Below are 18,682 nucleotides of genomic sequence, written 5' to 3' on the forward strand. Positions count from 1 at the left end.
TTTAGCAAACTGGTGTGGTGTAATTAAATTTTCACAAAATGTCGACTTCCTGTTCAGTTTCTTTTCCAAGCTTCCTATTGTCATAGACATGTACAGTACGCCCAAATTTAGCAAAGTGGTATATAGTAAATGAATTTTCACAAAATGGCCGGCTTCCTGTTCAGTTTCTTGACCAAGCTTCCTGTTGTCGTAGACATGTATGTCCAATTTAGCAAAGTAGTATAGAGTAAATGAATTTTACTCAAAATGGCCGACTTCCTGTTCAGTTTCTTTAGCAAACTGGTGTGGTGTAATTGAATTTTCACAAAATGGTCGACTTCCTTTTCAGTTTCTTTTCCAAGCTTCCTGTTGTCATCAACATGTATGCCTAATTTAGCTAAATGGTATCGTGCAAATCAATTTTCACAAAATGGTTGACTTCCGGTTCAGTTTCTTTTCCAAGCTTCCTGTTGTCATAGACATGTACGCCCAATTTAGCAAAGTGGTATGGAGTAAATGAATGTTCACAAAATGGCCGACTTCCTGTTCAGTTTCTTTTCCGAGCTTCCTGTTGTCTTAGACATGTATGCCCAAATTTAGCAAACTGGTGTGGTGTAATTGAATTTTCACAAAATAGCCGACTTCCTGTTCAGTTTCTTTTCCAAGCTTCCTGTTGTCATAGTTGTGTACACCCAATTTAGCAGTGTGTTAGAGAATAAATGGATTTTACACAAAATGGCCAACTTTCTGTTCAGATTCTTTTCTGAGCTTCCTGTTGTCATGGACATGTACGCCAAATTTAGCAAAGTGGTATTGTGTAATTGAATTTTCACAAAATGGCCGACTTCCTGTTCAGTTTCTTGAACAAACTGGTGTGGTGTAATTGAATTTTCACAAAATGGTCGACTTCCTGTTCAGTTTCCTTTCCAAGCTTCCTGTTGTCATAGACTATGTCTGCCAAATTTAGCATCGTGGTAAAGAGTAAATTAATTTTCACAAAATGTCTGACTTCCTGTTGAAATTTGGCCTGTTATGACACACGTCCATCCAGTTTTGTGTCGATTGATGAAACTGATATCGGGAACTTTTTTTCTTTATCACATGGGACCCCTGCTGACAACAGGTTTAATGATCATTGATCATCATTGGGAAGGGTTATAGGGTCATCTTAGCACACACACATCACAAAATAATCAATCAGGATCATGTATTGAGACCCCTGATTAATTTAATTGGGATTTTCATTTTTCTTTCGTTTGAAAAATAATCAAAACTGTGTCGTTATACTTCCGTGACATTTTTCATTTGCAAACCCCCCAACCCCCCACCCCCCCCAGTTTTGTCACCCTTTTTGCTTGTTTTCCGAAAGCAAAGTTAACCGAAGGGAAACGGCGCAAAATGTCGCGAGGTGAGCGGTGCAACCTTTCAACATTTACGCGGGTAATCATCAATCAGCCCGACAGCCGCTCGGCCTTATGGGTACCTTCGTCAGGCGCCGGCTGTGCAGTTTAGATGGTGGAAGCGTTCGCTCGGGCCCCGATTCGTTAATTTGCAATCCGAGCCGAATGAGCAATTAAAAGATGACTTCGTCGTGTCTTTTCATGACGACTGCGTTAGCATGCTAACATGCTAACATGAAGGTCATGTCACATGACCGTCACTTTCCGAGCGAAAAAAATGTGCCAAACGGCTGCTGGCATTAAACTCCACATGTGCATGCTGGGAGATGACGTCACTACGAATCATTTTTGGGGGCTCACTCAAGCAAATAAAGTGTAAAAACACCAAATATATATATATATATATATATATATATATATATATACACACACACACATTTTTTTTTTCATTTGGATTGATGCATTTTAAGTTTTGTTGCACTGCGCTCTGACGTTTTTCTGTGGTTTTGATCTTCTTTTGACCGTCTGCCCCTCGGTCTTTTGCCAAAAAAATCCACCTTAGTATGTTTGCCTGTCCCCATGGCTGCCTGGTGTTTTGCCTCGATAGGGGTGCGTCATATATGAAAAATAGGTGCTAATGAATTGTTGACGTTGTTTCCTTACTTTTGCACCGTGCAAACAAACTGGAATTTGAAGGGTTAAAAAATTAAAAATAAATCTGGAATATTTTACGCAAATTACTTAAAAGTGCAGTCAAAAAATAAATAAATAAATAAGCAATAATAAAAATGGCCACAAATAAGCTGAAAAAGTTGTTAAATGGAACAAGGCGCGAAATCGATTAGTGTGTAACAAATATCCGCAATAAATGAAATCCGCGAAGTAGTTATCTTTATAAATTTACATTATTATAAATGTTTTAAGTCTTATAAATTCAGTTGGTTTTAATTCGTTTTCAGGATAGTTATGTTAGTTTTTATTCGTTTTAGTTATTTAATAAATGCTTAGATATAGTTTAGTTTCGTTTAAGTATTAGCTTTAGTTTTTTTTTTTTTTTAAAGCGTATCAAACGCTGTAAATATTTTAATATAACAGCTGTAAGAAAAGAAAACAACCTGTAGGGGTTAGCAGCATACTCCATTTCAAATCATCAATACATTATATTTTGGAAAATGTCATATGAAAAGCGTACCTTGACTGATATCCAGGGTTATTATAGTTTTGAAATTTTCATTTTGGTTAGTTTTTATTTTATTTTGAGGTTGTTGTTTTTTGTTTTTTTTTTTTTTTTTTAAGTTAATTTTAATTCGATTTTAGGGTGGTTTTGGTCATTTTTATTAGTTTTAGTTATTTAATAAATGCTTAGTTTTAGTTTAGTTGTAGTTCATTTCAGTATTAATTTTAGGGGTTTTTTTGTATTACTTGTGCACAATATTTAAAAAAAAAAAAAAAAAAAAAAAAATGGGAGGGACGTCATGGGAAGGAGCTTTTCTATTGGCTGCTGCTGGATGACGTCCTTATTCCGTTTCATATCAAAATAAATCCCCCAAAACCAAAAACTTAAAAAAAAATTTTTTAAAAAGGGACATTTTTGCTATCATTATAGTTAATAATTGCAAAAATAAAATGTAGTTTCAGTTAGTTTTCGTTTTTCAAAAAGCATTTTGGTTTTTATTTTTACAACGAAATTGTTTTTGGAATTTTAGTTTTTTCTTTAACTTTAGTTAACTAAAATAACCTTGCTCACCGCACGTTATACACATTTCTCATCAAGGTATTTACATTTTCTCACATTTCTCCCTTCTTTAAACATTCTCAATGTTCAAATCTTCACAAATGTTATAAAATAAGTACAAAAAAAATCCTCGATACAGAGAGGCCGCGAAAAGTAATCCACGTTATAGCGAGGGAACACTTTATTACAATTCTTTGGAGAAAAAAAAATAAGAATGTGTCAGGTACACATGACAGCGCAGTAGTAGTTAAGCGCTTGTGATGTATTTTGGCTCCAAGCTGGCGCCTCAGCGCTTGTCATCCAAAACGTGATTAATGTTTGCAGTGTGCCACAATTCGTCCGCGTTCATAAATCAGGGAGGCGAAAGAGAGCATCCCGCTTGGAAAAGAAAAAAAAAAAGAAAAAAAAAAAAAGAAGAAAGTTTCAAGGCCGACCCGAGTGAAAGACGTCTCCTCCAGATGGATGACGTCAGCCGGCGGGGGGGGGAGTTTTATTAAAACTAAGATTTAAAAAAAAGAAAGAACTAAAACTAAAAATTCAAAAAGCAATTTTGTTTGCAAAATAAAATAAAAACGAAAATGTTTAAAAAAAAAAAAAAAAAAAAAAAAACTAGCTGAAACTACATTTTATGTTAAAAAAACTAACTCAAACTAACTATAATTATTAGGGATGTAACGATATCCAAACATCACGGTATGATATTATGACGATATGGAGCTCACGATATGATAATTATCACATTGTGGAGAGGTTGGCGATACAAAAAAAGGTCACAATATTGTAAAAAAAAAAAAAAAAGTGTGCATTTGCACTTTACAGCAATGAAAATTATTGTAAAAAAATATATATATATATATATATATTATAAAAACGTATAGAAATATAAAATATTGAGGCACTTACTTGCTAATTCTCGCACATATTGAGTTCCTCCACATATTGACTCGCTTCACAAAGATATTGCATTCGCTTCATCTGACAATTCATGTGGATTTGAAACATAGAAGGGCCAAAACATGACTTGTGAAAATTTAAACTGCACTCAAAACATATATATATATATATATATATATATATATATATATATATATATATATATATATATATATATATATATATATATATATATATATATACATATACATATTAGGGGTGTGAATTGCCTAGTACCTGACGATTCGATTCGTATCACGATTCACAGGTCACGATTCGATTCGATACCGATTAATCCCGATACGAATGGTCACGATTCGATACCGATTAATCCCGATACGAATTTATAAGTCGATTGTTGCGATTTTTTTTCATTCATATTTAGAAAATACTAATCAGTAAGCTTGTAGAGTGTAAGATTTATATGAAAATTTATTATTTATTTATCTGAAATTTCAGTCTTTTAGAGGTTGTAATCTGTTTCATGTTTGAACAGCATTAAAATAAAAATATTAAGGCTTAATGTGCCGTTCATATAACATTCTTCCATGCTCAAGGTGTGAATCCTAAAAAAAAACAAAAAAACAAAAATCGATTCTGCCGATTATTGAATCGATTCGAGAATCGCGCGATGTAGTATCGCGATATATCGCCGAATCGATTTTTTTTAACACCCCTAATACATATATATAATGTCCGTTTAGTCTATGGTAAATTAATGCACAAGTCTTTATAGGGATGATTTTAAATGTGATTGTACATTGTACAATGTACATTATATTTTGATATTAACCAGAATAAGGACATTTGAAAGTGTGTCACACAGAAGTGACGCCATCTAGCAGCAGCCAATAGAAAAGTACCTTCACATCACATCACTCCGATGGTGTTTTTAAAATATTGCTCACAAGTAATACAGATTGAAGAAAAAAAACTAATACTGAAACGACCTAAAACTAAACTAAAATGAAGCATTTATAAATAAATAATAAAAATAAATAATAAAAACTAACACAACCACCCTGAAAACAAATTAAAACTAACTAAATTTAAGAAACAAAACTCAAAACTAACTAAAATGAAAAATTCCGAAACTATAATAATCCTGGGTCAGGATTACAAATTGAATGTATTAATTTTCCATTCATAACCATTCTTGTTCCAGACTTTTGGCCTTGGAGGAGGTCTGCTTTCCCAGTCCAGGCAAACGTATTCTTTTGAAGGTTTTGACAGACTTAGTTGAAGAAATTTTTCTTTTTTGTCTGTGACAAACGTACCCAGAATTCATTGCATCAGACCCGAGCTGCTTCTTTGTGCGCTCCAGCAAAGAGACTTTTCTTTGTCGTTTCATCATCAAAAAGTGTCCTCCCGCTTCATGTGAGGTCGTTTGCAGCCTCAAGTCAATTTTTTTTTATTTTATTTTTTTTTAACTTGGCTTCATCTTTTGACTTCTTCGAATCAAATCAGAGCACATTCGATATATTTTATTGTTGGAGAAACTGTAAAAAACACAAGTTCGTGTCATGTCTTTTGAAAGGGGGCGGAGTTACCCTGGACTGATCGCCAGCCAATCACACGGGCACATTTAAACAAACACACATTCACATATGAACTATTTTTAACTCTCTTTCTCTATTTCTTTTGGGTTTTTTTTATTTGTATTTTTCTCCAAATCAAATGTGGCCCCTTGAGCTCAAATGTTTGCACAACCCGTTATAGGGGCCTCGTTTCAAGATTCTTTTCGGCTGTGTTTTCCTCGCAGGCTGCTAGTATTAAAAAAAAAAAAAAAAAAAAAGAAGGAAGATATTTTCAACATGTTCTGAGGGCACGAGCACTAAGCGGCAAGCACCCAAAATAAACCGATAAATTTTACCTCCCGGAGGGCAAGCGTTCTCTTCCAACAAGACTTTATTATTATTATTATTATTATTATTATTAGGGCCTGAGCAGCCACGATGCCATGTGCTAAACCCAACAGGAAGTCCCCCAGGGGCGGGGCGTCACATTTTGTGTTAAAAAATTCCTCTTTAACGAAGCATTCCCGGTTGTACGTTTCACCTTGCGCTGTGATAGTTTGGAGGCATACATAAGAGCCCATGATGTACAAAAACGTCTCTTGGAAGTTGGAACCATATGCTAAACCAAACAGGAAGTCCGCCATTTTGATTTACGTTGGGAGTTGTAGCCAATTTTTTTTGTGGCCTTTTGTTGGGATCATATTTTAACTAACTCTTCCTACAAAATTCATTTGACTGTCTTCAAACTTGGTGTGTTTCATCTTAAGATGTTTAAGATGCAAAGTTATCGAACATTTTTTTATTTTGTCGCCTGCCGTTGCCATAGCGAGGCATTGTTTGCCAAGTGAAATGCTGTTTAAAAAAAAAAAAAAAGTCTAAATTTGCGAAAACTCATCAAACTTTCACCTGTCACGAACATGAATATTTTAGGAATTTCTTGTGCAATTTGCAATAAATGGCTCAATAGCGCCCTCTAGACATTTTTTATGAAGCTTTTCCGATTATATGATTCAGCTAGATTTGTGAAAATTGTGAGTGATACCTATAAGCCTAAGACTTACCAAAAAGTATTCTGTAGCCATGTGCCAAACCTAACAGAAAGTCCACCATCTTATTTGGCCTTGTAATGAAACTTTAAGACAATTAAGGCATGGCGCGAACATTTGGTCCTTATCCTATGTAACAGCACCCCAACGTGCCAGTACCCTGACATGCAAATACCCCAACGTGGACCGGGTTGTGAGGGCCCTTTATAGCTGCTCGCAGCTCTAGTTATTATTATTATTATTGTAACAGCATCATGATCATCATCCTCCTTCGCCACAATGTGATGAAGAGCATGTTACACCTCTTCCTTGCAGTCGGCTGTAAGAAGTCGGATGACACTTTTTTTTTTTTTTCCCAAGGTGTCGGAATGTGTGATTCATCACCAGCCTTTGAAAAGTTGTGTGGGGGGGTGGGGTGGGGGGGTGTTGTGACATGCATGACGACGACTTTATGAAGACGCACGAGTGCGAATAAAAGTTGTGCAGAGTTCATTAACCTTGGGCTGCCAAATGTGATCAGCGAGCGCTCAATGAGACGGAGCGGCAGTTAACGTTTGGCGCCTAAGCAGCCATTTTGTGGGCCTGGCATCAGACGGTGAAGGGAAACTTGCGCAAAATGGCGGCTCCCATAGATATGCAGTGAATATTTGTACAGATTTTTCTCATTTATAGTTGTCAATACCACTTTTTTTTTTTTTTTCGAGATTTTCAGCATGAGTACACAACTCGAGTAGTCATCAATACCAATACCAAGTACTAATGCCACTAGTAATTTTGATACGTAAGCTTCCCCAATAAAAAAAGAGATAATTTAAAAAAAGACCTATAGATCCTAATGTAGTATTTTAATTTAAAGTTGCATGATATGAATGGCAAATTTTATTCTACTAATTTGTAGATCCGGATTGTAAAACAGTCACAGAAGGCCTCTGTCACGAGTTTTTTTTTTTTTTTTTAACACAATAATTGAGAGAATACATGGCTGTCAGTATTAATTATTGTATGCACTGTTTGCATGTGTTTCTGCTCTGTGTGTTTAAGTAGCACTTTTTTTGTGATATGCATGCTAATTTACGTTAGCCTTTCTATGGTGTTTTTCATTATGTGTTAGCATAAAGCTATCAGACTTTTTGTTTGACATGAAATGATATGGTTTGGTTGCACATTTTACATAGAACTGATATCGATGAATTGTTTTGATATTTGGTGATCTGTAGAAATGTAACTGCTAATAATCTGCAATCACGTTTTTGTTTTTTTGTTTTTTAGTTTTTTTATTGAATTCATGACATAGATTAGTGTCCAAGTGGCAGGGCCTCCTAAGGTCACTCTTTTGTTGACAAAAAAAAACAAAAAAAACTGCCAAAATGACCACTTGGTGGACTCATCTTGTCTACTTCCTGTTTACTCATGTCCACTTCCTGTTTACTTCTTGTTCTAGGCTGCATGCCGTAATATGCGCATTGACTTCAGGATCCAACCCGATTTTTCCGAGGTCAGTTGATGAAACTTTTCACATTTGTCTTGAGCAGGCAGCACGGTGACCTAGTGTTGAGCACGTTTGCCTCGCAGTCGAGCGGTCCCTAGTTCGAATCCGAGCTGGGTTGGGTTTTTCCACCAACATTCCAAACACGTTAGCATGTTAGCTTCATTGAAAATGAAAAAAAAAAAAAAAAACTCCAGTAAAAAGATGAAAAACGTGCCTGTGTGCACAGTATACGTCTGTATGTATACTGTACAAGCTCAACATGCTTCTTTGACTTGTTAATATCCTCCCACAGCCGTGTTAAAATATGCACAGCACGGCTGTGCTTTCTCTTCATTTGAATGTGAGAGGAAGAAGAAGAAGACGACGACGAAGAATATGCGCTGTGTATTTTTAATGTTTGCTTTTAGGAGTGTCGCCTCGCCTTGCACTCAAGCCTCCCTCTTGAAAAAAATAAAATAAAAAATAAAAAACGTCACAGCAGGCACACGGATGCCAAACACGAACAAGAACATTTTCAACATTTCTCAGCGTTTACCGGTAAACAATTGTATGCTTGTCAATCTTGTTAACTTTTTTTCATTTATTTATTTATTTATTTTATTTTTATTTTTTTTAGGGGTGTCAAAATTTGCATGTTAATTTTGAGTTAATTTTAAGTTCCTTTAACGCCACTCATTGTTTTTTAACGCACAATTAATGAATGCCTCTTACTTGGAAAGCCACGTCAAAATTTAGCAGTAATAAATTTAATAACGCATGTGTTTGCATGTGTGGAAACTGGGGTAAAAAAAAAAAAATGTGCAAAATTTCGCAAGTTACCTCATATTAAAGATTAGATACCTCTGAATATGAAAAGAAAAATGCACTGAGCTGTCACCACCGTCTTGCAAATGCAATTATGCCATCTAGTGGCAGAAAAATGACCTCAGCCCAATTCAATATCACAATAATTTTTTTGACAGTACAGGATAGGACTGCACAATATTTCGAAAAAATATTTATATTGCGATAATGGTCCATGCAATATGCATATTGCAAAGACATGCAATAAGTTTCATATGGAATTTTATGCTTTTATCTGAATTGGACCAGACAGATGCTAACTAAATCCAATATTTGAACGTTATTGAGATTAGGGCTGGGAACCTCTGGCTACCTCACGATACAATACGATACGATACGATATGCGATACAAGGCTCACGATAACGATTATCTCACGATATGACATATATATATATATATCGATATATTGCTCAGGTCATAAATCCACAATAATGTACGATAAGACTAATCATATAATAATAATAATAATAATAATAATAATGAAATAAAAATCATATAAATATAATAGAAATACATTATATATATATATATATATATATATATATATATATATATATATATATATATATATATATATATATAATACATATAAAAATATAATAATAAATATATAAATAAATAAATAATGATAATAAAAACTAAGCTCATGAGTCTTCTTCGCCTGAAGACTTCTGTCCATTTCCCTGCCACTCTTATGCGGCGCTCCCCCTAGTGGCCTACCAAGGAATTGCTCATTAAGTAATCAACAATGGAACCGTTATAGTGGCTGTACATAATCTACAAATATTGCGATACTTGTGTAGACGTATCGATAACCTATCAGGAGACAAAGTATCACTATTTATCACGATATCGATATATCGTCACGCTCTTAATCGAGATGTAGTTCCAATTAATTAAGTATATATTGAGTTTGCTTATTTTGCTGCATGAAAAATGTCATTCTTTCATTAGATCATAAAAATGTCATTTCCTTAGGTTCATGTTAAATATCACAATAATAATCGATATCGCTATATTCAGCAACTGGATCGCATATCGCATGATTTTCCAATATGGTGCAGCCCTAGTGCAGGACAGCTTTTTAATTTTAACTCAATTTCATGAATTATTATGAAATTATTGTATCAATATCAGTTATGAAATTTTAACTTTAATGTTAACAAGAGTATGAAACTTAAACAAAATATTTTATTGTACATTTAGAACATATATAAAATTAGTTTCGTATATTTTCCATGTTCGGAAAATGCATTTCACGACATTTCTTCTCTTCGTCTTGGTGTTTCTTCCAAACTGTCACAACATTTTTGAAAATTCTGCGAGCGTGGCGAGTAAGCAGGCGGGCGTGGCTTGTTTACAATAAACAATTTAGAAGAGATTTGCGCGGCTGCGTCAATGAAATATTGAAAAAGCGCGGATGAGGCGGCGATTATGCATGAAGGCGAGATTGCCGGCGCGGATCTCTCGGGCGGCTTCTCCTTCCTCGAGCGCGTCTCTCTCCCGATAATGCCGGCAAATAATTCACGGGGTAAACATCGAGGGCCGACAGCCATTTTCTGGAGCGTTTCATCCTCACGGCGGCGGGGGCGGAATACGCTTTTTTTTTTTTTTTTTTTTTTTTTTTTTTTTTTTTTTTTTTTTTTTTGCATTATCGCCGCTCAATGCGGCGTGTAGCCCGTGAGCTGACTTTGGCGCCGCCCCTGTCAAAAATGGCGGCGGCGCCGACACAAAAGGGTCCTGATCCCCGCCTCTTTGTTGAGCTTGCCGGGAGTTTGATTTGCTTCGGCGGCGTTGGAAGAATGAGGCCTCATCTCTGGATTGCCAGCCTTGGGGGGAAAAAAAAAAAAAAAAAGTGTACGCCGAGGGCGACGGACGGAGGAGGTCACGCCAACGAAATATTCCAACATAATCAAAGATAAATGTTCCTTTTTCCCCGTTTGGGCTTCTAAAAGCGGTGCTTCGGAGGCAGCTGAAAGCCGCAAAAATGTTTGGAAAATAGCTCCATTGGAAAGATTGGAAAGGGGAGACGTGCGCTCGGATGTCGGTAATGCGTTACTCTGGTATTTCCATCGTGAACATGAGTGAGGCTTGTAGGAGTCTTCAACTTCACATACCTGTCAGAGGGCGTGACCTCGCGTATGCTGCTCAGGGTCAGGTTTTCAGTTATACCATATTCTGTCCTTGCCTGATAGGAGTTTTCGGACTATTAATGAAAAAAGTTCAATTCCTTGATACGCCATGTATTGGTCGTACAATTTGATGAGGAGCTTGGCCTATAAATGAAAGCATTTCAATTCATTGGTACGTCACGTGATGAGGAGCTTGTCCAATGAATGGAAACAAATTGGAGGGTGGCATATTAATAAAATTTGAAATGATTTGGAGCATAGCATATTAATGAAAGCACTTTGAATCAATTTGTTGGTCGCACACGCTAATTACATATAGAAACGGATGAGAGTTTTTGGACTATTAATGGAAAAAGTTCAATTCCTTGATAATCCATGTATTGGTTGTACAATTTGATGGGGAGCTTGGCATATAAATGATAGCATTTCAATTAACTGAGAGGTCACGTGGTGAGAAGCTCGACTCGGCCTATGAATGAAAACAAATTGGAGGGTGGCATATGAATGAAAATGGAAATGAACTGGCGCATGGCATGTTAATGAATGCACTTTGAATCAATTGGTTGGTCACACGCTCATTGCATATAGAAACGGATGAGAGTTTTCGGACTATTAATGAAAAAAGTTCAATTCCTTGATACGCCATGTATTGGTCGCGAAATGTGATGAGGAGTTTGACATATAAATGAAAGCATTTCAATTAATTGGTAGGTCACGTGATGAGGAGCTCGGCCTATAAATGCAAACAAATTCATTGGACGGTGGCATATTAATGAAAATGGAAATGATTTGGAGCATGGCATATTAATGAAAGCGCTTTGAATCAATTGGTTGTTCCCGCATGCTCATTGCATGTACAAATGGATGAGAGTTTTCGGACTATTAATGAAAAAAGTTAAATTCCTTGATAAGCCATATATTGGTTGTACCATTTGATGAGGATCTTGGCATATGAATGAAAGCATTTCCATTAACTGGTAGGTCACGTGATGAGAAGCTCGGCCTATGAATGCAAACAAATTGATTGGAGGGTGGCATTATATTATAATGAAAATGGAAATGATTTGGAGCATGGTACATTCATGAAAGCACTTTGAATTGATTGGTTGTTCACGCACGCTCATTGCATGTACAAACGGATGAGAGTTTTCGGGCTATTAAAGAAAAAAGTTCAATTCCTTGATACGCCATATATTGGTCATAAAATAAATTGGAGAGTGGCATATTAATGATAATGGAAATGATTTGGAGCATGGCATTTTAATGAAAGCACTTTGGATCAATTGGTTGTTTGCACACGCTCATTGCATATACAAACAGGAGTTTTCGGACTATTAATGAAAGCATTTCAACTCATTAATAGGCCACGCTCCTCATCCAGTGTACAGTCTGACGTCCAATCAATAAAAGAGGGTGTCTGAAAGTCAGGTAGGTGTCTTCTGCTTGTAATTCCGAGCAAAACTCCCGCGAGACGCTCCGTCTCCATCTCCATCTCGGGCGTTAGTAAACAATCAAGCGCTGGGTTTAAAAATAAAAGCCCTCCAGCTCTTGAGAGGCTGCCTGCTTGCTCACTCTTCCTCCTCCTCTTCCTCTTCCTCCCATCTTTGTCTTCATCTCCATTGTTTTGTTTTTTTCCTCCTAAACGCGCTGAAGGCTTTTTAACCTCAGCAACATGGCGGCTGCTTGTCGTGCAAACAAAAGACGCAAAACGTCCTCGTTAGCGTTAGCGCGCGGCTGCTGTTGTTTACACGCTGTGTCACCATGGCAACTTCAAATTGACTCACTGTTTTCAAACTTCGTTTTTAACACGTGACAAAATACATTTCATGGGGACAGACCGATTATCGGCTGGGCATGCGTTTGTCACTCAGAACTTTTCATTTATGGATTTATTTACATTTCTGCTTTATTAAAAAAAAAATAATAATAAATAAATGATGCTGACACTGACTCCCTGCACTTTTTAAATTTAAAAAGTAAAATAAAATAAAATTAAATTAAGAATGTGAATTTACATTGAAATTTTGGAAAACGTTATTTACAGTAGAAAACTTGAGGGAGCTATTGACTTGCTTAGTTTTTAATTCACTGTAACACATGCTGATGACCCCTGGAAGCTCCCTGTAATTTTTGTTCGAGTTTTTAAATAAAGCTGACAATTTCTTTTTGAAATTAAAAGAAAACTAAATTTTAATTAATGTTTTGTTTTTTTGTTATTATATATATATATATATATATATATATATATATATATATATATATATAAAAGATATTCTAATAATATTGGCTTGAAATATCGGTTATCGATCTCCTTGACTACTAATAATCGGTATTTGTTTATTAATTTATTCATTCATTCACTTACCTATTTCTTATTAATTTATTGATGTCAATTTTATTCACTTGTATACTAACTTACAATGTTTTGTTTTGCTCTTATTTTACTTATCTTACTCTTTACTTCATGACCGATTTCTGTTTCATGTACGGCACTTCACAGCAATGCTTGTTTTAAAGTGCTTTATAAATTAAAGTTGCATTGAGTTGAGTTGAGTTGAGGTATCTATATCTGCCTTGGAAAAAAAGCGCATTGGCCTATCACTAATTATAACAAGGCAAAGAAATTGAATGTGAAGTGCCCCGCGACCAAACAGGAAGTGAAAAATTTGGAAGGCAAATGCAGCGCACTGGATCACGTTTTTGGAAGTTGAAGTTTTTAGCAAAGTATAAAGTTGAGCCCAAGTTTGACTTGCAAGCTCCATCGCAAAAAAAAAAGGCTCAACGCGTCACATTCGATTTTGGCCTCAACTTTCCCAGCGGACACATTTTTGATTCCATCTTTGCAGGTGAGAGATTTTTTTTGTCAGCGGGGGGTCGCTCGTCTGAAGGAATCCGCTTATAGCTCCAGTCTGGATGGAAACGCCGGCGCTAATCTTCTCCGCGTTCATTAGCTGCCAAATTAGCATTCGCGCTTGAAATATGTACACGTCCACGCCATCAAAGCCGGCAACTTTGCGAGCTCGGTGGGCTAAACGCAGGTGGGAGCAATTATAGGGCTGAAATATGGAAAAGATGTCACAGGTGATGAAAGTCCTGCGGCGCAAACTCACTTTTGACGGCGGGGGGGCGGTCAGGAGGGATCATGCCCAGCTAATGACATCTGATGGGAAAAAGAGGGAGTGGGAAAGAAAAAAAAAAAGTGTGCTCGAGTGCTGACTAGAACTGTCCGGTTTGGACCACAACATTCATAAGCATCTCGACGTGAACATTTTGTTTTTTCAACAAATATGTTATTTTTTGCTTGCTCCGTGCTTGACATTTATTTGATTGTTTGGCGGCTCGAGTGCTAACTAGAATTGTCTGGTTTTGACCACAACATTCATCAGCATCTAGATGTTTTGTTTTGTTTTCAACAAATGTGTTATTTTTGCTTGCTCCGTGCTTGACATTTATTTGATTGTTTGGCTGCTTGAGTGCTGACTAGAACTGTTAGGTTTGGACCACAACATTCATAAGGATTTACTCATGATTTTTTTTCCGTTTTTTTATTATTATTTTTTTCCCAACAAATATTGTTATTTTTGCTTGCTCCGTGCTTGACATTTATTTGATTGTTTGGCTGGTCGAGTGCTAACAAGAACTGTCAACAAGAACAAAAAAAATCTCTTGCTTCAGGTGTCTTTTACGAGGGATGTTTAATACCACTTTTTTTTTCAATACCTGGTATCAGTACTCACCCATCTATTTACAGTTTGATTGATTCTCACATTTTAATGTTGAATCCAAAGATTTGAGGCTGCATGAGTGCTGACGAGAACTGTCATCTTTACTTTTGACTGCATCTTTCGCAAATATCTTGAATTGGGCGTCTTTTAGAAATATGATTTCACATTGATCCCCGACCATTTGAGTTCATTTAAGGATTTTGGCTGCTCGAGTGCTGACGAGAACTTTGTGTCATCTTTACTTTGGACCGCATCTTTCACAAAACATCTTCAATGTGGTATCTTTTATAACATCGACGTTATTCCTGCTTGATCCCCGACAGTTTGCAGTTCATTTGAGGATTTTTGGCTGCTCGAGTACTGACAGGAACTTCATCTCTCCGGCTTGTGCTGATGTGTTGTGGACACTGTGCCATAAATGACTTCTCAGGATGGGTTTCGGTGTAGAGGCGGGGGGGGGGGGGGGGGAGTTGCGCTCGTGCATCACGCCGGCGGCCCGCAGCAAACGAGCGCCATCCGACATCCAACCGCCACGACCGCAATTAGAGCGCCAATGAGTCGGACTAATGAGCCGATCCCGCTCATGTGTCCGTGTCAGCGCGGCGCCGGATTGTCAGCGTGATGGCGCTCGCCCGCTCGTTAACCCAATTAACAGCAGGTGAGCGGCCATGATGGAGAGGTGTTGCCGCCGCAGATTTCGTGGACATCTGGCGACGCCTGCATTTAGATCGGAGACATCATTTCTGACCAACGCGGCGCTCGTGAAAACTGAAAACATCTGAAATTTGGAAAGCACATCCCGTGGTTCCGTTTGACTTCGATTTTAGGATTTTGGCTACTCGAGTGCTGGCTAGAACTCTTTTTTTTCAACTTGACGTTAGACCACATCTTTCACAAACATTTGGACTTGACTTGTGCGACCTTTTTGAATAAATAGTATTTTTTTTTTTTTTTTTTTTTTTTTTTTTTTAACAGTTTAAACTTGAATTGAGCATTTTGGCTGCTCGAGCGCCGCCGAGAACTGTGATGTTTGGCACCAACACTTATCTCAACTCGGATGTTTATTCCAAATGGATAGTAGCGTTGCTTGACCGAGACAGATGGAAGTCGATTTGATGGCTGTGGCTATACGAGTGCTGACTAGAACTCTTTTTTTCAACTTGACTTTTTCAACATTTTGACCTGACTTGTGCGCCTTTTCTGAATAAATAGTACTTTAATTTAATTCTTGACAGTTTGAACTTGAGTTGAGCATTTTGGCTGCTCGAGCGACGCCGAGAACTGTGATTTTTGGCACCAACACTTAATCTCGACTCAGAAGTTTATTCCAAATGGATAGTAGCGTTGCTTGACCCAGACAGGCGTTTTGTTTGTTTGTTTGTTTGTTTGTTTTTATGAATAGATGGTATTCTTCCTTGATCCCTAACAGTTCAACATTGATTCTAACATTTTGGCTGTTCGAGTGCCGACGAGAAAGGTTTGTCAGCTTGTTGTTTGACCCCGGCTTTCACAGACATGTTGACTAAGGCGCCTCGAACAAATAGATAGATAGGCTTGACCCTCACACATTTCATGATTGTGGCTGCTCAAGTGCCGAAGAGAACTGTTTGTGAACTTGACACTTCACCCGAGCTTGGGCAAACATCTTGATTCAGGATTCTTTTATGAATAGATGCTATTCTTGCTTGATCCCAGACAACATTTTGGCCACTCGAGTGCTGATGAAAAAACTGTGATGTTTGGTAGGTATCGCAAACATTTTGACAAGATAGCAAATATTTCTCAAATATGAATGAATACAATCTCACACGACCTTGAAGTTGTTTTGAAGATTTTGGCTACTCAAGTGCTGAAAAGATTTTTGGTTCTTATGGACTTGACATTTGATCCCTTCTTGAAAAAGATGTCCAACCTGTTTTGCAAATAGCTAGCTAGCACTTCTGATCCGTAGATTGAGATTGGATTGAGGATTTTGGCTACTCGAGTGCCGATGAGAAATGTGTTTTTGACGAGAGCTTTGATCCCAGTCCTCGTCGACTTCTTGTCTCCAACTTCTTTAGTAAACGGAATCATCACGTGATCCGTGACGATTTGGCGTTGAGCTGAACAATTTAGCGGCTCGAGTGCCGACGAGAAAAGTTTGTCAGCTTGTTGTTTGACCCGGCTTTTTCACAGACATGTTGACTAGGGCGCCTTGAACAAATAGATCGTCTTGACCCTCACAGATTTCATGGTTGTGGCTGGTCAAGTGCCGAAGAGAACTGTTTGTGAACTTGACATTTCACCCCAGCTTGGGCAAATGTTATTCTTGACAAATAAAGATGACTTTACTTGACTTGACTTGACTTGACATTTTGGCCACTCGAGTTCTGATGAAAACTGTGATTTGTGATATGTGTAAGTATCACAAACATTTTGCCAACATATTTCTCAAATATTAATGAATACAGTCTCATAAGACCTTGAAGTTGTTTTGAGGATTTGGGGCCGAAAAAAAAAAAATGTATATATATATATATATATATATATATATAATTTATAATTTTGACATTTGATCCCTTCCTCTCTAACCTGTTTTGCTAACAGCTAGCTAGCAATCCGTAGATTGAAATTGGTTTGAAGATTTTGGCTACTCTTGCAGAAGGTGTTCAACCTGTTTTGCAAATAACTGGTTAGAATTTCATCCGTAGCTTGAAATTGGCTTGAGGATTTTGCCTACTTGAGTGCCGATGAGAAATGTGTTTTTGACGAGAGCTTTGATCCCAGTTTTCTTCGACTTCTTGTAAAAGGTGTCCAACCTGTTTCGCAAATAACTAGCTAGCATTACTGATCCGCAGATCAAAATTGGTTTGAGGATTTTGGCTACTCGAGTGCAGATGAGAAATGTGTTTTTGATGAGAGCTTTGATCCGAGTCCTCGTCGACTTCTTGTGTCCAACTTCTTTAGTAAATGGAATCATCACGTGATCCGTGACGATTTGGCGTTGAGCTGAACAATTTTAGCGGCTCGAGTGCCGACGAGAACTCACCTTGAAATGTTTGTTAAAAACAACATCTTGGGCAGCAAATGTTTCCTTACGCTCTGACGTGGTTTTCTTTCTCTTTTTTTTTTTTTTTTTTGGTGCACTTTTCTCGTTGGCATAGAATCGTCTCCTTTGTGTGCGGACGAAGAGCCGTCATTGGTCGGAGTGCCGCGGGCAGCGGTGGCGCTAATGGAAGCAGCCTCTGATGGCCAATAAGAGCGCTCATTATCTTCCCTTGCGCCTTGAAGTCACACATGAAAGCGGCGGCGGCGTCACGTAATGGCATACTTACGGCCGACTCTTCGGCCTTATTTGCCTCGCTCGCCCATTTTGTACTTAAATACGCTTTTTGTCTTATCGCCGCAGGGGCCTTTTTTCTGCTTCCCTGCCACGGTGATAATGGCGAGCGAGCGCGCGCGTGCGGAGACACAGGCGTCGCTTTTAGCTGCCTCGCGGCCAAATCCTACAATCAAGAGTCATTTAAGATATGACGCACGCGGCGGCTAAAGAGGCGCCTGGCCCGCACGAGGATAATGGAGGGCCGTTATCTGCCGTCTCGCGTGGCTAATGAGGTGAGAGAGGGTGACGAGGCGCACGCGCGCACGCCTTTTTTTTGTTTTCATCCTGATGATGAAGTTGACGATAAAGATGGCCGATACCAAAATGTGTTCAAAGACACTGACAGCCTTGACTGCTACACTGCTACATGCTAACGAGTAGTAACGACCACATGCTAATGCTCAGTATGACGTTGCTTGATTATTATTATTTTTGTACATTTTAATTGGGATTTGGGATTTGGCTACCCGAGTACTGAGGAGAACTGTGATTGATTGATTGATTGATTGATTGATTGATTA

The 18,682-nt window shown here is 37.7% G+C and overlaps 1 protein-coding gene across 2 annotated transcripts in view; it reads left to right on the forward strand.

Moving 5' to 3' along the window:
• The window catches only part of LOC144009144 (cadherin-20-like), a 141,113-nt gene that overhangs the window by 38,994 nt on the left and 83,437 nt on the right, over positions 1-18,682 (forward strand). For both annotated transcript variants that reach the window (XM_077508691.1, XM_077508692.1), the window contains one exon: positions 8,052-8,105. The gene's annotated coding sequence lies outside the window, so the exon portion shown is untranslated. The remainder of the gene's footprint in view (positions 1-8,051; positions 8,106-18,682) is intronic.

This window comes from Festucalex cinctus, chromosome 20 (assembly GCF_051991245.1).
Source record: "Festucalex cinctus isolate MCC-2025b chromosome 20, RoL_Fcin_1.0, whole genome shotgun sequence".
In the NCBI taxonomy this organism is placed as follows: Eukaryota; Metazoa; Chordata; class Actinopteri; order Syngnathiformes; family Syngnathidae; genus Festucalex; species Festucalex cinctus.